We start from the raw sequence: 21,771 nt of genomic DNA, 5'->3' as shown, positions 1-21,771 counted from the left end.
GGCCTTACCCGCGATTGGGATTTTTTAAAATATATTTTGTTTGATGGTTATGCCAAATTGTGTGCATGACGTGTTGGTTAAGAGGAGGAATGGTGTGGTGGGGGTCGAGGGTTCGACCCCAACCAACACCATTTTGTCTTATCTACTTAAAATACATAATAAAACTAAAATGCCCCCATCAATATTAACAAACATATGTATAGTGTAATGGTAGAGGATAAAAATAGGGAGTGAGAGGTTGGGTGTTTGATCTCCACATCTAACCAATTTTTGTTGAAGACCATGTCCGACAGATGTGTCTATTCTGGCTCCAAAATAGTAATGCACCGTCAATTTTGTAATAAACAGTTGTGATTGACTAACACGTCACTATCACGTTGTATGAAAGGTCCATTTTGGAACCAAAATAGCTGCAGCCATGTCCGACAGGCCACCTTGGTGCCATGTGGCAGAATATAATTTATTCCTTGGATGACTTGTTTCATGCCTAGATTGGGCCATCTGTGCACCCGACCACCTTAGTTGCCTTGCCACGTCATCATCTCGAGTTGTCGCATGTCATTCTTTGATTAGTCAAACTACCACATCACCCTGCCATGCTACATCATCACTGGTCCACATGGTCAACCTTTCACCGTAGAACTTTGATTGGTCGTAACTTTCACATACGGACTTTGTTTTGTGTGAAAGAAGTGGTGTTGGGATTGTGGCAAGGAGCTCTTCTATTTGATGTCATTTTTTACCAATTTGGAGATGGTAAACAATCTCACCTTTTTCCTAGCGCCTGGTTTCTTTGTTTGACAGAACCTTTGACTAAGCATAACTCCTACATATGGACTCTTTTTGACTATGTTCAAGTTGTGTCAGGATCGTGTCAGGTAACTCCACACATTGATGCTATATTTCATGAGAATCTAAGACTATAAATTTTTTAGGTTCTCTAGTCCACCTAGATCATTCCTCCCCATTAAGAAGCTTTTGGACCACCAAAAGTCTATTTTTATGTACAATTTTAGCAAGGGCATTTTCACCTCACTTGCCTGGTATCATCTGTCCTTCCTTCTTGGAACCTGTGCATCTGACTCATCACAACAACAATCAAAATTGTAATAACATTGTTAACTACATTGATCATATTTTCATCCACATTCATTGTTTCTACTAGCAACCATATAGTGTTAAACAGTAGAATGTTGAATAATAAAATTGAATATGCAGATGGGAAAAAGAATGTACCAACATCATGCTTGTCTTTCATAACTGGAACAAACTTAGAATTAGGTATGCTTTTATGCAATGACACTTCCTATAGTACAGACGTAAGTGCCAAATTATTACTTGCATTAACTACCCTTTCCAATTGTCTTGTTGTCACAAAAGATTTATCAGTCTTAATTGGATGAGAATGCACAATGTATTCAATTCCTTCCTTCAACAAGTGATACTGATTATGTTCCCTATAGAATATTGATTTTCTATCATATAAGTATGGCCTACCCAACACAATCCCACAAATATCAAGTGGAACCACATCAAATTCAACCTCATCTATAAACTTAGATGTTATTTCAAATCTTGAATTGTATTGCTTAGTTACTCGCAATCTATTATCATTGCACACCCAACCTAATGGATAAGGTTTCTTATGTGTCTTTGTTTTCAATCCCAACTATTCAACAACTTCTTATGAAATTAAATTAACTTGGGACACACTATCTATCAGTGTATCAATCTTAGTGTTCTTAGAAATCACCCTTATATGAAATAATTCACATATTTTACTATCGTTAGGAAAAACACAACTTTTAGAAGTAGAAGCACATGAAACATCAGTGGTTGAATCATTTCTAACAAAATATTTACCTTTAAAACCCACAACTATTATCTTTGTTTCATCATCAAAATCTTATCCAATATCCTGAACGATAGTTGCGGCCTCTTGTTTTCCTTTACAATCTTTAAACCACTTTGGTTTCAATTTTGGATGCAATTTCCAACACTTCGCATCTTTGTGCCCTTTCTTTTGACAATGTGAACAAGTAGGATTTCCACCTTCCTCTTTTTTAACAGTAGCTTCTTTCCTCTCCTTACCCTTCTTATTGCCTTCAGTTGGAGGAACAAATTTCTTCTTTGAACTAAAAATTATGTTCCTTCCACCTGCTTCAATATGGGTTGCTTGTACACACACTTCATCAATGTTAGATGGATTAAACATCAGGAGTGTATGTTTCAAATGTGAATGCAATCCACCTATATACTTTAATAAAGTTTCTTGTGTATAAAGAGGAATACCAAGAGTAAGTGCTTTCTTCCTAAACACTTGCATATACTCTTGTATTATTTGTCCTTTACCTTGTCTTATATTTTGCCAATCCATAATAGCTTGTTGCATGTAACCCAAAGGAAAAAACTATTTATTTAAAGAAGAAGTGAATTCATATCAAGATGAAATGATTTTACCGTGCATAGCAAGATCATCTTGAATCTTACTCTCCCATCAAACCAATGCAGTGCCTCCCACTCGAAGAGTAGCTAGCTAGATTTTGGAAGAATCATCCAAGATCTGTTGAACCTTGCAATACACTTCGATTTGCTTAAGCCAATTATACTGTAGCTTTGGGTTATTTGAGTACATCATTCTTTTGACCCTACCCATTATCTTTGTGCTCACTATTTTATAATCAAATTTCACTACACTTTATCTGTCCTTTGAGATGTTCATCTCTACGATGCTTTGGTATGATCTTCTCTGCTATATGACCCGATAATGGTATATCATTGTCATTGATTGCATGAAGAATGTCAAAATGTGGGGGTTTAAGTATATACACATTGTTGTCATTAGCTTGGACATTGTAGAGGGTTTATCTTCTTTACACTTCGGCGTACTTGCTATCATAGTCTCTTGAACTTTATCTTTTCCCCGAAACAAAGCTCTTTGTCTTTGATAATCATTAATGCTTTTAAACTACGTATTTGTCTCAAATATATGCTTTCTATCCTAAATGACCATTATTTGAGGTTGGATTGAAATGACAATTTGTTGCTCCAAGTATTTTTTTTTTATCTGGGACTAATTTTGGTGTTGATTGATCTCTTGAACTCTATACTTTCTATATCATTTACCAATAAAGATAACTCTATATCTTCCCTTTGGTGTGTGTATTCAATATTTCTCTGCGACTTCAAACTCTTTGTCATCACATTTTGTTCACTGCCTTTTGATAGTGATCTTGAATCCTGCATTGATCATTTTTCTAATAGCATCTATTGTATTGATTGTTAGGCCTTTGATTTTTGATTCTCTTGTAGGTTGAACCTATTTTGATGGTTGCACTTCTTTGGTCTTGAAGCATGTCATTAATACTTTTGTGACTGTCAAACATATCGTTGCCCCGTGAGTAATCATTGGATGGCAAAAAAAAACTCTTTATTGTATTTGAGTGTTACATTACATTTTGCAATGCATTATAAGAGCTTTATCTCTTCTTCTTAATACTGACATAATGTGCCATGGTAGTGATGTTGTCATTGCCCTCTATATGAAATGATACCTATGAGGATTTGAATTTAGCTCTCTCTAGCTCCTAAACCTGAATGTTACTATTGGTATCACTTCTCTTGAGTTGTAAACATAGGACTTGAACCTTTAATGCTCACTATTATATTGCCATTTGTTTTTCCATTTTTGTGGCGATTGAACTATTGGTAACTTTTATTGAGGCATGATTATTGTTATTGTCTTTGAAGTTCTAAGGATGAAGATGTGACAGTGCTCTTTGCTCATATACTCTCTCATACTGCTAAAAATTCTCCTTCATCTCTTTGTCATTTTGACTGTCAATTGGGACAATGAATATAATAAGTATACATCGTGGCATTTGAACATACCCTGCTCTTTGAGGAAGCTTACCCATGATCATTTATCTTTGAAGCTTAATATCCACAAACCGTGTCTTTTTAGCTCTTGACAATATTGTCTTGTACAATGGATGCATTTAATCTTTGAAAAGACTTTTCAACATCTTTATGATTGTCGTTTGTTACTATTTTCTATGACTTTTGCTTGGTATATTATAGCATATGTTCTTTTCTCTATTCTAAGCAATAGCCAGTCATTGTCTTTTTTATCAATATGTCTTGACTGCTCATGATTACTTATCAATGAGTATTGTTCATGATTTGATAGCTTCTCTTTGATCTTGTCATAGGGTTTCTGATAATATTTATGTGACTCATGCTTTGATGTACTCAATATTGTTGTACTCATGACTATACATACAAATTTTACTATTGGTTGCTTCTTGACATTTTATCTCCATTGAGCACAAATTTTTCATTTATAACAGTGAAATCATCAATTCATTGTTATTAATGATGAGTTTCTTCTTGATTGGGATACTATGTCAAAAATGATCCTTAGCTCTGTTAAAACACAAAATGACAAGCATGTTGGGCTCAACCCTTGTGGGAGCCCATTTTACTCCACATGTTGTAACTCATATTATCAATTGTGAATTTATAAAGTATTTCAATGATGATCATCAAACCTATACATGCACAATGAACAAACATATTAGATAAAAATGAGCATATGATAAGTGTGTTGATAGTGCTTGTTTTCTTGGATGTCTATGGCATGCTAGTTGTTATGGTGCACATGAGGATCAAATTATATGTTTATAGATGCATGTGCATATATTGATCAATGATATTTCATTGCTCTAACACACTATCTCTCTCGGATGTAGGCAACTAGGAGCAATGGTAAAGTAGCTAAGGCAAGTGAGGAACTGGATACGATACAGAAGTAGGACAACTCAAGTCAAACTCATCATTTAGGCAATGATGATCACTTTTCCTTATATGTACATTTATTTTTCCTTGCAGCTACAAATTTATAATGTTTTCCTTCATTTTCATTATAAGAGAACACTAGTCTCACGGCTTGTGTGAGACATTACCCATTTACAATATCAAAAAAGATTTTTTTTTTTAAATTGTGCACTCTTTTCTATGTCATATGCATTTGCATAATGTAATGTGATAATGTAATCTTATATTATTTCTTTATGCACATAAAAGTGATGTATCAAAATTAAAATGTACCTTACTCTTCATTAAAAAATCATAAAAGCTCTAACTAATTGAGCTAATTAGCAAAATTAGGTAACAAGTACCACGTCAAGGTATTAGAAGTTGCCATAGGATGAATGTATGGACCTCCAACACCTCACAAGAAGAAAATTACATAGAATAACTTGTTATAAGAATAAAAAAGAAAATTCTGAATAAGAAAAATGCAAATATTTTAATAAGACAAGGTACGAAGATTGGGAAAGGGAAAGGGAAATTACTTGTAGAAGAGGGCTTTGAAACTTATTATAGCTTGGTAGAAGAAGAAGAAGAGGAAGAAGTAGAAGGAGGAACTCTACTTTGTTTAAACTAGAAGAAAAATAACATGACAAGGTGGTGGAAGAAGCAACAAAGACAATTAAACAAAAATTGTAGGAGGAAGTAGCTTTTTTCATAGAGCATGAAGTCTAAACATTGAATGAGCTAATAATGGTGATGAGGAATAATTATTTGGTCATAAAATTGAAACATTTAGGGAAATATTGGAACAAGAAACCCCAAGTGAACCAACTGTCCAAAGACTAGAAGTGGAAGAATGGTCTGGTACTTATTGATGTCCAGCTAAATGACCACAAAGTAAAATATGTAATGGTGGATTTGAGAGTAGACTTGAACATTATACCATCTACTACATGGCACAAGTTGGGCATACCAAAATTAGTGAAAATGCCTATGAACATATTTCTAGAGATGGTTTCAAAATAAATGCATTGAGCACTTGAAAAAATATAGAAGTTAATGTAAAGGGGATCAAACAATGCATTTACTTTGAAGTATTCTATATGAAGGATCATTTAAATATATGTAGGGCTCTAATTGGGCTTAGATGGTTTGTAAATGCAAATTGGACTGTACATTCACAAAAACAAGAAATATCTTATGATGATGACAATCAGATTGTTAGAATTCGATTGGTTGACTTGGATGATACATCCTATGTTGAATAAATATCTCAAGAACATACCAAGGAAGATGTAAAGAACCTATACATCATTCCTAGCCTTATAAATGGACAAGAAGAACAAAACTTGAACACTGAATGAGAACTAGAACTTAACAATGAAAGTAGAAGTACGAATATCAATAAAGTGTTAGACTTGTGTGTATATAATGAACCTGAGATTACAACATGGAGAGTATATGGATTCCAAAGAATATTCTTTGTACACACTAGACAAAAAACACCACATAAAACAAATTTGAACAGAACCATATGCAAATTCAGAAGTAAACCAATTAAGCACCACAATATTGGACCATGACAATTCTAGATGGCTATTCAAATTTACCTCTAAACATAAGTTGTATACCATAAGGAATTCAACAATAGTCAAAGAACAACACAAGCAACATTGTAGGACATTATGGCACAAACTCTAGAAAGGTTTGATAGGGTATAGAAAAATAAGACAAAAAAAGAATATTTCATTTTTTTTGTAACATATTGTAATATTAGTGTATATTAAATGTGAGCAAGCAGTAGGTGATGATGGCCGAAAAAGACTAGTCTTAGCGGCTAACAAGAAACAAACACAAAAAAGGTAAAACCTAGCAGCTACAAAAGCTTAATATGATAGCTAAAAACACTCATTAAAGCATACTCTAGTGAAAAATCCAATCTTCTTGTGCCTCTAATTCTACAACTCATCCAGTCAAAACCCTAATGCTCGATTCTACAATCTTAGCTACCACTATTCGTCATGGCCTCATTTTATACTCCCTTCTTAATAGAAAACTCTACTATGCCTCATCCTATCCTTACTAAATTCCCTAACAAAGACCTATAAATAAACCTAGTCGAACCTTTCTTGAAGGTGTCAAGAGATGTCATCTAGACAAAGGATATCCAAAAGTATATATATTGGTGAAGAATTAGGGTTAGCGTCAAATTAAGATAATAAAACCACAAAATGACCTAATTAACCAACACATTAAGGATGAGAGGAATCTAATAGACCAATATTTTGATTATATTCTAGGCTACTTTGATAGGGTTGTATCTTCCTTGAATTGAATTGAATTGAATTGTTGAATATTAGGGAAAGATAGTGAACTATTGAACCAATTTGATAGAAATAGTGAGCTACAGATGTCATACGGAGCCACCAACCTAGATTTGAGCAGAAGAAGATGATTTGAATATATTCCCAGAAGTTTGGATTGAATTTTTAGGACCATGTAGTATTAATTCACCTTGGTCCACCAAATTTCTTGCAAACAAAAGTTGATCTTGTTCGTCTTTGTGAATCTTGTCAATTCATCTAAACACAACTTTGTACCTATTCATGCACACAATGAAAAGCGAAAATATGTTGGGGATAGGGGTTTGCCTTAGTTCAAACCCTAGCTTTGGAATTAATGATGAAATTGAATTGAAAATGTAAATGAAGGATTGCAGTAAAATACTTTCCTTTTGAGGGAAAGGCTAAAAATGAATGAAACGCTAATGATATACCTTTAATTAAGTTTTGTTTTTCTCCACCAAGGAATTAGGGTTTCATGTAAATTGTCTTCATAAAACATAGAACATAAATGTCATCTCCAATGCTGAAATATTGACTTCACTTATGCTCCAATGCTCGATAGAAGACTAATTGCTTGCTCACTTAAATTCACTAGAGTGTAATTTAGATCTTGAATTTTTGGATTAGGATTTGATTAGGTGTTAAAATGAGAGGGGTAGACCTCCTTTTATTCTTGCTTGTCAAAAATTTGATTGAATTTTTGCAGTAGGCCAACACAGGGCTATTTTTCTCACTCATTAAAGGTGAGTTTGAAGAGGGGCCAATTTGGGGCATAATTAGGAGGCCTGGGGCGTATACGCCTTGATCCTAATTTAGACCAAGGTGTGTTACATCTTGGTCCTGATTTTGGACAAGGGCATGGTACATCCTAAGCCTACAAATCGGGACTCCAAATAGGGGGTCAAGCTATAAAGTTGGTGAGAGGACAAAATTGTAGGTGAGTACAATCTAGGATGCTACATTTAGCCCCCATTTTAGTGAAAGTATGAGGCTAATAATACTCATGGTAAAGTACAAAGGTCTGCATTGAAAACTTTTATCAAGACATCAAAGAGATAAGAAACACTAAGCCCCGAGGGACCTTAGGATCTTACTACTTCAATATCAAGATAAAGGGACATCATGAGAGAGAGAGAGAGAGAGAATTACTGATAGCCTAGTATTTTCTTACTATAAGTCATGAAAAAGAAAAAAATACCAAATTACAAAGAAATAGGCTCAGTTTGTAAAGTACCTTGAGTATTGAAACATGTCATAGTGTGTGTGTAAAGTGTAACATTGAATGGAGTGTATGCCCCCACATTAAAGTGATTGTGTATGCCTTATTAGGAACAATTGTATTAAGGTAGTGAGCATCCAAAAGACAAGCGCATTATCACAATGAGATGCCCCCAAGAAAGGACAAATCAAAGGATAATGGTCATAGAACATAAAAACACATAAGGGATCCATTAACTCTGGGATCAGTATGCTCTTATGATAATTAATGTAAATCATGATGTAAAGCGGAAAAATCGAACCCTATTTGTTCTCCCCTCCCCAACCCCAATGAGAGAGAAGGGAGAGTCACTAGGGTTGATGGTTTTCACTTAGGAGAGACTTTACATTCAAAAGAGGGGTTGAAACCCACAAGATCCAATCCCACGCAATGCAAGATTGGATTCTATATGAGTTTCAAGGGTTAAGACATCAAGGATACCCTCTTTTGTAAAGAATGTAGATAGAAAGATTGAACTAGGAATGCATGTAGAAGCAAGAAAGATTCACTTATAAACAGAGATAGGGATATGGGATGAAGCTATGGACCTGGAATTAGTAGTAAAATGTCGAGACAATGCTATTTTGCAAATTTGAGCGAAAGTTGACGGGACGATGGTGCCCGGCGTGCACACGGTCCTCCGAAAAATCCGTGAAACGAAGGGGGATCTGTTCGTCTCTGCACAAGGATTCCAGATCTTCAATTATAGCCGCGTACCTGCAACCTACACACATAAAAGAGAGGACGATTGGGGGGTTAGGGATGAGGGGTTTGCCTTTAGGTCAAACCCCGATTTTGGAATTAACCAAGAAATGAGAATGTTGTAAATCTAAATGTTTGTAATGTAAACAAGTACTGATACCTTGTTGTAAGAATGTTTGTATCCTTACATGCGAAGGTGTAATGTATGTAGTATGTTGTATGTTGTAAGTGATCTCCTCTTCAATGGTTGAATCCTTGTCTTGAATGCAACACTTAGCCTTGAATGGAGACTTAGAATGCTCAATTGCTTGAAGGAATGCTTGAATGTTTGAATGTTTGAATATCGCTTCCACATCTTGTTCTTGCTTTTTTTCCTTCCTCTCTTCCTCCCTTTCTAGGAGAGGAAAAGTAGTTTATATACTTGTCAATTAGGGTTGATAGACTGATTTTCCCGACCTTAGGCCGACCAGGAAACATTATTTTCCAATTTGCAAACTTAAAGACCCGATGCCCAAAAGGAGACCGGGCCCAAAATAGGGCCAGGGTGCCATGGTCCTGGGGGACCAGGGTGCTGGGCACCATGGTCCTGGGGGACCAGGGTGCTGGGTGCCCTAGTCTGAAGGACCAGGGTGCTGGGCACCATGGTCCCACCTCCCGGGACAGCAGGGTGCAAGGAGGGATCAGGCCAGGGTGCGGAAAAATGCAGTTTTTGATGTCATAAACAGGTTTCGGGGTCTCCATCCAGGTTCAACGCTGCACCGCCATCGTGAAGACCCAAATGCAGTCGAAATTGCAAGTGTCACAATTTTAGGATGCTACATTTAGCCCCCACTTTAGCAGGAGTATAAGCGTATGCTCATACTTCCGGTAAAGTACAAGGAAACAACATTGAAAAACTTTCACCACATCAAGGAGGCAAGATACACCAAGCCCCCAGTGGACTAAGGATCTTACGACTTCGATTGACAAAGTAAAAGGGAAGATCATGAGGGAGAACCATGACTGTCAGTAGTAAGGTTCCCTCACTATGAGTCATGCAAGAAAGATATCAAAAATTTTCAAGGCAAAGCTAAATTTGTCAAGAAATTTTCAAGTATCTTGAAAAGATATGAACGGGATGTATGCCCCCCTACATTAAAGCGATCGCACATGCCTCACCGGGGGTGATTGCTTTAAGGTAGTGATACATATAAGAAATGAGAAAGGAGCACGTTATCACAAGGATTTAGCCCCCAAGTGTGAGATAAGCCCAAGGATAATAGACACAAAACACAAAGCACAAGGTGACTTCGCTTTCCTCGGGGTCAGTATGTTGTATGATAATTCATGTATATCATATGTATGTATGCATAATTGTTCTTCATTCCCCAATCAAGGAAGGTCACCTAGAAGAAGGGAACACATGTGTCTTTTGAGTCAACATGAGAGAGACCAAAAGAGATCTCAATGCTTTGCATCATCCTCAAGTAGACAACACTAAGGACAACAAATAGAAGAATGAGAATAACACATAGAAGAAGTAACAAAAGAGATCAAGAGAGGAGGAGAGAGTCTGCTATGCTAATGAAACTAGTCTAGCACGTCATCTACCCCCCGATCTTGCTGATCAATATTTCGGGAAGGTAGGAAACATGCTAGAGGAGGAACATCCAACACAGCAGATGGAGCTATCACAAGATCCAAACAAGGGCTATGTTCATGTTCCGAGCCACGTTGTTCTTGTCTAGGAGCTAGGATAAGTGCTTTAGAAAATTCGTTAGATAAATGGTTATCAACATCAACATATTCATATTCACTATCAGAATGAACAAGAGTAACATTTTCATCATGAATAACATTTTCATCATGAATAACATTTTCATCTATATCATCATCAAGATTTATAAAAATAGGATCTTTAACTCGCACAGGATCAAGACCATCATGCATCTTCTGTTTAGGAGATTTCGGCTCAATTGTCGGCTGAGGAGAAAATGGAATAATACTGGCTGAAGGTGTTTTTGGGGATTGCAAAGTTTGAGAAGCAGCTGCCTAAGCTCTAAGACGACGCTTTCGTCGGCGTTCACGTGCAGAACGATTTTGTCTAATCTTAGTAGGGAGTTGAGAAGATTGAGGAGGAGGAATGTTCTCATCCTTATCACTTGGGTGTTTAGGTTGTGGTCTCTTAGGTTGAACACTACGAGAAGAGGAAGGAGGAGGAACTACTCCATATAAGGGAGGAATATTTGCTTTAGGAAGGAGACCAAGTCCATCATGATGAGGAGGTATAGGTCTACTTTTAGGAAGTTTATTAGATATAGGCATAGTCACATCCATAGGGATAGGTTGGGAATCTTCTTGAGGAAAGACATTAGTTTTATCTTTCAAAGGAAGAACTTCCTTCTCAAGAACGATAGGAATGTCAAGTTTGGGTGTTCTAGGTTCACTTAGAGATAGGATCATATCTTTTTTCCACTTTTGATAAGATTTGAAAAGATGATCACTTCACGGAGGAAGAGATTGGAATTGTTTAGGCCAAAAGTAATCAATAGGAACGCTAGAAGTTCTTTCAACTGGTTTAAAGAGACTATGATTGACAGTAACAACTTCACCATTGTGGGGAAATTTCAAACACTTGTGAATAGGAGAAGCAATAGCTTTCATGGAAGATAGCCAAGGATAGCCTAGCTTCACACGAAATTGTTCGGATGATGGAATAATAGCAAAGTCCACATCAAGGGATTTGTTATGGACCTCAATAGGTAATGTAATAGAACCAATTGCAGGAGAAGAAAATGCATCAAATAGTTTCACAACCACATTTGTTTCATCATAGATCACTTGATTCCATCGCAAAGTAAAAAGAAATTCTTCAGTAATGATATTAACCATACAAGAAGGATCAATAAGCACTCCACGACAAGGTGTATTCTTGACTTTTGCAACTATATATAAAGGACCATCAGGTGCCCTGATAGTTTCACTAGAATCAAAGGTGATGGAAGGTTCTTTAGGGATTTTCTGTTGTTCCACAAAGTTAATCACATTCGGAGTCATAGACACAAGATCATCAGGTGAGACAGAGGAATCATTAGTATCAATCGCATTAGAGGTATGAGAAGGTAATGGATCAGTAAAAATCTGAAGATTTTGGTTAGGAGGAGCTACAGATGTGTTGCCTTTATCATTCACACTAGAAACAGAGATAGTATTATTATCAATCAAATCTTGAATTTTACCTTTTAAAGCAAAACATTTTTTAGTATCATGCCCAGGATGACGATGAAATTGACAAAAAGATTTGTTATCAAAATAGGGTGAGTTAATTTTTGCATGATCTATTTGCCTTATAGGAGGAAGAGTAAGCACATTTTGTTCCAATAACTTATTCATAATACTATGCAATGATTCATTCAAAGGAGTAAACTTTCTTTCTTTCTTGAAAAACTTAGAAATAGGAGGCACACCTGATGCTACATTCACATTATTGTTGATGATGTTTTCATTGAATTTAATGGACTCTCTGTTCGGTTTAAACTTCCCAAATGGTTGTTGACTACTATCACCCTTATCACTCGGAGCCATAGGATTTGCTTGTTCCATTTGACTCACAGTCAGTTGATAATTGTGAAGAGTTGCGCACAACTGTTGGAAAGAAGTAAACTCAAAAAACAGAAGTTTTTCTCTAATGTCTTTTTGTAAATTAGAAATAAAAATTCTTTGAATATCATTGTCAGGTACTGGAAAAGAAATTTGAGCATACAAATGCATATATCTACCAATGAAATCAGTCACTTTTTCTTTAACACCTTGTTTACAATGCATTAAATCAATCAAAGTAATTTTAGGACTTATATTGTTTTGAAATTGTTGAATAAAAGCATTTGCAAGTTGTTCGAAAGAAGTAATAGAATAAGAAGGCAATGAGCAATACCATTGTAGGGCTTTATCTCTTAATGTTGTAGTAAACACTTTTGCAAGCAACCTTTGGTCATAAGCAAAATTAGTACATATTGTTTGAAAGGTCTTAACATGTGTTAGAGGATCACCCTTACCATTATAAAGCTCCAAATGCGGAATTTCAACATGTTTAGGGGGGATAGCTTGAACAATGTCAAGAGAAAGTGGGCTCGCAACATCAAGTGTGGGCACACTAAACTTAGATTGATTCATAGAGGCAATTTGTTGCTGTAAAGAAGAGACAGTTTGTGCAAGATTGTTAATGGTCGCTTCAGTCGAAGAGTTCATATTAGACGTGTTAGATTGTGATGGATGTGTTATGTTATTGAAAGAAGGTAGAGAGTAAGGTGGTGGGCCACTATGATAGTTAGTCATAGGAGATGATTGGAAAGGAGGAACACTACAAGGAGGAATGGAAGGGTTAAATGAATTGCCCCCTTGCGTCATGTTCATTTGTAGAGATATAATAGGGACACTCATTGAAGGAATGAATGAAGAAATCGGATTGAATGAAGGAAGAGGGTTGATTGAAGAAGAGGGATTGCCCCCATGCCTAGCGATCATAGGCGGAATGTCTTGTATTGAAGTAGTCATTATGTTTGATGTAAAAGTAGGTATACTAGCAATAGAAGTTGTCAAAGGAATAGAATGATTAACTTGAGTAGGAGGTTGTGTATAACCTAAGGTTTCGGCACAACTTTTCATTGGCATCACATTCGAACCCACAATGTGTGCAATACCACGCAAAATATCAATTCCATTCTTATCACTTTGAACCATACGTTTTAGACCCTCAATTAATGAAAGAGCTTCACTATCGGGGTATTCTTGAGACATCCATTGTCGAAAATCATCAAATTGGTTATCCAATTTTGAAAGTTGTTCTACAGAAACCTCATGGAGAGCTTCTTCATCATTAAGAGGATTAGAGGAATTACCCATGTCCTCGTTAAAAAGGCCATTCAAATTAGGTTCCATCTCCTCAGTAATTAAACCTTGGAAAGACTTAATTCTAAGGCTTCGTCTAACGGGAATAGTGTAAGTAGGGCTTATTGTTGTAAAACTCATGCACTAAAGAAAGAGAGAAGATTTTGAATTTTAGAGGTAGCAAATTTCAATAAAATCAGCCAATCTCCTAGATTTAAGATGATAAATGCAATCAGGACAATCTCCCGAAATTTCGAAAAAAATGTCCGGGACCGTGGCGAACGGAGTGCACACGGTCCTCGCAACTTTTTTCAAAATTTTCAGGGATGAAAGTTATGATGATTTTAAAGCTAATCTAAAAAAATTGAGTGATTCTATGATCTGTAGATAGGCCAAATTAAAGTTGCAATCTCAAAATTGAACCCTACCAAGATTGTTGAAAAATGCAAAATTTGAATTTTGAAAAAGAGAGGGAAACTGAAATTTTGAATTTTATGATTTTAGAGGGAATGCTGAAAGCAATGCAGGCTTTGAAATTTAAAAGTTGACTTGATTTCATGCAAAATTTGATTTTGAAAGTGGAAATCAAGGTTGTTGCAATTAAATACTTAATTTCAAAAGTCACAAATTGCAAAAATTTGAATAAAACACTGAAAATTTGAATGAATGCCAACACACTTTTCAGATTTAGGACTGTAAGAAACACAATTTTGATATGAATTTTAATTTCAACAATTTTTGAATGATTATAAGCCTTAATCCAAGGAATCGCTAGACCAACTTTGACTTTAATTTTGAAGGTGTTAAAATTGATAAAATCAGCCAAAATTCTGGATTTTAGCAGAAAAATACAGTAAGATCTAGCTCCCGAAATTTTGGAAAAAATGTCAAGGACGATGGCGCTCGGGGTGCACACGGTCCTCGCAAATTTTTTCAAAATTTTCAGGGATGAAAGATATTGTGATTTTATTGCGGAATCCAAAGTTACAGCCGATTTGGAAGTGTTTTGATTAGTGAAATTATCAGTCAAAGGTTGAATCAAGAAGGTCTTAAAAATTAGGGTTTTGACATTTAACCACTTAATTTTCAGAATTAGAGCGCAAATATGAATTGACAATTTGCAATAGAAGGGTAGATCTGAAACAAGCATTAACAATTAAACATTTCACAAGTTTAATTACTAAAAAGAAAATTTTAGGGTTTCTATGCAATTAGCCTCTAAAATTTGCAAAAGATCAAACATGGAAATGTAATTAAGGAAACAAAATTTTCAGATCTAACCATGAATAATCAGAAAGAGGATGTTCACGTTGGGTTCACCAAAATGTAAAGCGGAAAAATCGAACCCTAGTTGTTCTCCCCTCCCCAACCCCAAGGAGAGAGAAGGGAGAGTCACTAGGGTTGATGGTTTTCACTTAGGAGAGACTTTACATTCAAAAGAGGGGTTGAAACCCACAAGATCCAATCCCACACAATGCAAGATTGGATTCTATATGAGTTTCAAGGGTTAAGACATCAAGGATACCCTCTTTTGTAAAGAATGTAGATAGAAAGATTGAACTAGGAATGCATGTAGAAGCAAGAAAGATTCACTTATAAACAGAGATAGGGATATGGGATGAAGCTACAGACTTGGAATTACTAGTAAAATGTTGAGACAATGCTATTCTGCAAATTTGAGCGAAAGTAGATGGGACGATGGCGCCCGGCGTGCACACGGTCCTCCGAAAAATCCGCGAAATGAAGGGGGATCTGTTCGTCTCTGCACAAGGATTCCAGATCTTCAATTACAGCCGCGTACCTGCAACCTACACACAAAAAAGAGAGGACGATTGGGGGGTTAGGGATGAGGGGTTTGCCTTTAGGTCAAACCCCGGTTTTGGAATTAACCAAGAAATGAGAATGTTGTAAATGTAAATGTTTGTAATGTAAACAAGTACTGATACCTTGTTGTAAGAATGTTTGTATCCTTACATGCGAAGGTGTAATGTATGTAGTATGTTGTATGTTGTAAGTGATCTCCTCTTCAATGGTTAATTCCTTGTCTTGAATGCAACACTTAGCCTTGAATGGAGACTTAGAATGCTCAATTGCTTGAAGGAATGCTTGAATGCTTGAATGTTTGAATGTTTGAATATCGCTTCCGCGTCTTGTTCTTGCTTTTTTTCCTTCCTCTCTTCCTCCCTTTCTAGGAGAGGAAAAGTAGTTTATATACTTGTCAATTAGGGTTGATAGACTGATTTTCCCGACCTTAGGCCGACCAGGAAACATTATTTTCCAATTTGTAAACTTAAAGACCCGATGCCCAAAAGGAGACCGGGCCCAAAATAGGGCCAGGGACCAGGGCGCTGGGCGCCATGGTCCTGGGGGACTAGGGCGCTGGGCACCCTAGTCCTCAAGGACCAGGGCACTGGGCACCATGGTCCCACCTCCCGGGACAGCAGGGTGCAAGGAGGGATCAAGCCAAGGTGCGGAAAAATGCAGTTTTTGATGTCATAAACAGGTTTCGGGGTCTCCATCCAGGTTCAACGCTGCGCCGCCATCGTGAAGACCCAAATGCAGTCGAAATTGCAAGTGTCGCAATTTTAGGATGCTACACATGAATATTTGTCTTGAATTGATCTCATCCTCCAAAGGTAGTGGAACCACAAGTACAATGGAAGAAGAGGGCATGCATCTTTTGAGTCAACATAGAAGAAACGAAAAGAGAACTCAACACTTTGCATCATAACCAAGTAGACAACACAAGGGACAACATATAGAAGAATTGAGAAACAAATAGAATAATTTCACAATAGATTCAACCTCATTATTACCATGCGCCAACAGAGTAACAAGGGTCATCTAAATAGAATCTAGCAAAACACAAAAACACATTATGAGGGAAACACGTTATGAATAAGAAAGAGAAGATCTACGACATGAATGAAGCTTATCAAGCAAATCATCCACCTCCCAATCTTGTTGAACATCATTTTAGGAAGGTGGACAAGATGGAAGTAGAGAAACTTAGAGCATAGTAGATGGAGCTACTGCAAGTTCCAAGCAAGGTACATGCTCTAATGATGAGTTACTTTTTTATCACTAGGAGCTAGAGTTAATGCCTTTGAAAAATGTGAAGATAGATCATTATTTGTTGAATCAAGGAACACTGAGAGGGGGGTGAATCAGTGTTTTGCAATCTTTAAATTTATAGAATTGTACTTTCAACCACTTAATGCATATGAACAAAATAAAGATGCAAGAACATAAACCAAATAGCCACAACACCATAACACCAAGATTTTTATACGTGGAAACCTAGGTAAGGGAAAAACCACAATGGGGATTAACCCATAATATAAATATACCCTGCAGAAGTATAGAAATATTACAATGGGGAATGAACATGCATTCAAGCACACTTCCTAGAGCTCACTACCTTTAAAATAATTACAAAAGATCACAAAAGATTTTGAACTAAATGATAGCATCTACAAATGCTTGATAATAGTTTCAGTCAAGCACAATAATCAAACATTTCATACTCTACCTTATACTACTCTGATTCACTGTTTTGCATTAATCTGGAGCATAAATCTCTGAATTGCACACGTGAAACTATGCACCATCGATCACACAACCTTTTTTCATGCCCAAAATAATCAATTACATCATCCTTATATATCTACAACATGGAATCATATCGGCTACATGTCAGCTTAAGAACATTTAACATATTCATCAAACGTCTAAGAATTGTTGCTTGAATCTGATCTCCAATACATATGTGGACCAAAAAGAATTGTCCACATGCTTCCCAAATGTTGACTAAACATCCTCGAACATAATCACCAAAACTTCTCCATCAATTCAGCACAATGATAAATCACACAAGTTGGTCATACTACACTGTTCAACTCAAAAACTGATATATCAAATCTTCTAACTTGCATAAAAACCATCAGCGGAGGCTAAGATTATGGAATAAGATACTCCAAACATCTATCAAGATTCCCTTAGCTCCACAACACAAAATATCCAACTGAAATGAAATATTGATCAATATATTGTACTCTGTTAGATGCCATGTTCTAACTTACCACTTAACCAAATATTCACTCAGACTTTCGGTATAATAAAATCAATCATTGCGGATGGGAATGTTGACCTGAGTTGTCATAAATAACAACATCTGACGACCTGAGCAGTGTCTCTTGCCAACATTATTTACATCAACAAGTTGATACATATCATTAGAATCATTAGAATCAACATTGTGAGCATGAACAACATCATCATTGATTTCATCATCTAGATTAATAAAAATGGGATCTCTAACATGAAAACAGAAAGAACCATCATTTTTCTTAAGCATTTTTAATATTATTGGTTGTTTTCATCAACTGGTATTGATTTTCGTGTTATGTGGTATTTTTGGTGGTGTAGCATGTTGCGGTTCATCTTGGCGTGATTTCTAGTGGAGTTGATCGTTTAGGAATTTGATTTAGGTCCATGCTATTCTATGTAAACCATTATATTGGTCCGGTGGTCAATCTTTGTATCATGTAATGTAATTTTATAATTGAGGGTTGAGGGTTTAGTCGACCTTGTTATCAAGGTTGATGATTTGTATATATAGGTGAGTTATTCATTATCAGAGAGAGGTGTATGTGTGAATACATAATTTATCATTTGATGTTGAGTTTGAGGTGAGATTGGTGTTGCAGAGTAGACAACTATGCTTAACCAGAACTCTAATCAGGCATTTGGAGATGTTATTCTTTCAGTTCACCTCTTCTGGATTGTAGTCTGAATCATATTGTAAATCAGTGAGACTTCCTTGAGGGTTGTAGCCTTTCAGGAAAATATCTTTTGAGTAGTGAGCTCTAGGAAATGTGTCTGAATGCATGTGCATTCCCCATTGTAATATTTTTACATACTACTACAGAGTATCATCTTGCTATGGGTAGGATCCCACCGTGGTTTTCCACATCAAAAATCTTAGTGTTGTGTGTTGTGTTGTTAATTTGTTTATTTGTTTATTGCTACAGTTTGATAGATTTGTTGTGCTTAAAGTTTTATGTTTCGGTGAATTGATTCAACCCCCCCCCCCTTCTCAGTCTTCCTTCTTGGCTGCTGCTAACAATTGGTATCAGATCTAGATTATTTGGTAAAAGCTTAATCACTTGAGGAGATTTGGGATGGCAACTCAAGGTATTCTTTTCAAGAAGGATAGTCCAAGGTTTGATGGAAGCAACTATACTATATGGAAGAACTTGATGGAGGTACACTTGAAATGTCTTGGAGAAGATTACTGGAAGATCACAAAGAATCCCTATGTTGTTCCTTGGAATGGACCATCTACTCCAGATGAAGTTAAGGAAGCAGAATATAACATCAGAGCGAAGGAAGCATTGCTTAGTGCCCTAACTGATTTAGAAATGAAAAATGTTATGGGACTTCAGACCGCACATGAGATCTGGGAGAAGCTTGAGATCCTATATGAAGGTGACAAATAGGTGAAAGTTGTAGAGTTTGAAAGGAAAATATGAGACATTAAAGATGGGAGATGATGAGAACATGCATTATTTTATGGAAAAGGTGAATGACCTTGTCCTAGGTATCAGATGTGTCGATGGAAGCATTGAGGAAGATGAAATTGTTGCTAAGGTGCTAAGATCTTTGCCTCCTACTTATAAACATAAGGTTGTTGCTGATGAAATCCGAAGTGTGACTACAGTGACAAGATATGTGTTGGTTGGAAAGCTTGTTGCATTTGAGCTGGTGAGTTTGGAGAATCACATGGAAAGTCTGAGACAGCATTTAGAGCATCTGCATCTATAACTAATAAGCAGAAGTATGATCCTGATGAGTGCCAAATATCCAGATATGAGAGAGAGAGAGAGAGAGAGAGAGAGAGAAAAGAGATTGAAGAGCAAGAAAGAGAAATTGATGAGCTTGAAGTACTGATTGCCCGGAGATTGCCTAAAGGTGCCGGTAAGTATGATGGAAAGTTTCCTTTGAAATGTTTCTCTTGTAATAAGATAGGACATTTTGCTTCCATATGCTTGGAGAGAATGGCTAAATATGATAGGCATGATAAGTTTGATAAGCATGATAGGAATGATAGATATGAGAAGCATGAGAAGTATGATAAACCTTATAAGCCTAATCAAAAGTTTAGGAACCAAAAGAACTGTTATTATGCTACAGATGAAGGTGTTACAGATGATGAATCAAAAGGAGATGAAGTTGTGTTTATTGTCATTAAAGAAGATAGTCATGTGCCTATTGATTCCACTAGTTGTTCTATTGAGAAGAAAGCTTTGACAACTAAGGTAGAAGAAAAGTATGAATGGGTGATTGACAATGGTTGTTCACATCATATGACTAGTGATAAAAGAAAATTTGTAAGTATGGAAAGTTGTGATGGTGGAATAGTTAGATTTATAGATGACAAAGCCTATGTGATCCGTGGGAGAGGTTCTATTTATTTTGATGGTAAGCATAACACTGATGATGTCTTGTATGTTGAAGGTTTGAAGCATAATCTTTTGAGTGTTGGAAAGATGGTTGATAAGCGTTATGATCTACAATTCAAGGATGGTAAATGCAAGATCTTGAATGCCTCCAGTATAGAGATTGCATCTGGGACTAAGACTGAAGGTAACATTTTTCATTTGAATGCTGGTGACAAAAGTTATTTCATTGCTAAGACAGATGAGAGTTGGTTGTGGCATAGAATAATGTGTCATGTAAACTTTGATTCAATGATTAAGATTTGTTCTACATAAGATGTTAGAGATCTACCCAAGATTGTTAACCCTGCTAATTTGTTATGTAAGGAATGCCAGTTGGGTAAGAAAACAAGGATTTCTTTCAAGAGCAAACAATATACATTTGATGGACTACTAGATCTTGTACATACTGGCCTATGTGGACCTAAAAATGTTTGAACTATACAGGGTGATAGATATTTTATACTGCTAATTGATGACTATTCCAGGATGATGTAGGTTGTCTTTTTGAAGGAGAAATCAGAAGCATTTGACAAATTCAAGATATTCAAAGCAAAGGTGGAAACTGAGTCTGGTTTGAAGGTGAAATGTTTGAGATCTGATAGAGGTGGACAATTATGTTCTGGTGAGTTCAATTCATTCAATGAGATGCATGGAATTAGAAGACACTTATCTACTCCTAGAACCCCTTAGCAAAATGGAGTTGTTGAGAGGAAGAATAGAATTATTTTAGATGCTGCAAGAACTATGTTGATTAAAGGAAATAGTCCAAAGATCTATTGGAGAGAATCCATTAGCACTGTTGTTTACACATTCAACAGAGTTCACATAAAAGGTGATACCGGTAAGACTCCTTATGAGATTTGGTTTGGTCATGTTCTTACTGTAAGATATTTCAGAGTATTTGGTAGCAAATGTTATATCAAGAGAGATGAGGATATAGGAAAGTTTGTTGCTAGAAGTGATGAAGTTATCTTCTTGAGATATTAAACTAAGAGAAAAGCCTATTGGTGCTATAATAAGAGACTAAGAAAGATAGTTGAGAGTGCAAATGTGAAGGTGGATGAGAACCTTGGGAAGGAGATCAGAGCATGTGGTTATGATGATGGTCAACCTATTGTTTTGACTCCTATTCAATATGAAGAACCTAAGCAGAATGTTCTAGTATGTTCCTGTTGTTCGTGAAGATGTTCAAGAATCTGAGAATCAAAACAAACAAAAGATACCAAGGTATGTAAGATTGAATCATTATAAAAATTAGATTATTGGTGATAAGAATAAAGGT

This window comes from Cryptomeria japonica, chromosome 8, assembly GCF_030272615.1.
Source record: "Cryptomeria japonica chromosome 8, Sugi_1.0, whole genome shotgun sequence".
In the NCBI taxonomy this organism is placed as follows: Eukaryota; Viridiplantae; Streptophyta; class Pinopsida; order Cupressales; family Cupressaceae; genus Cryptomeria; species Cryptomeria japonica.
The sequence above is the reverse complement of the archived record's forward strand: the minus strand, read 5'-3'. Positions refer to the sequence as shown.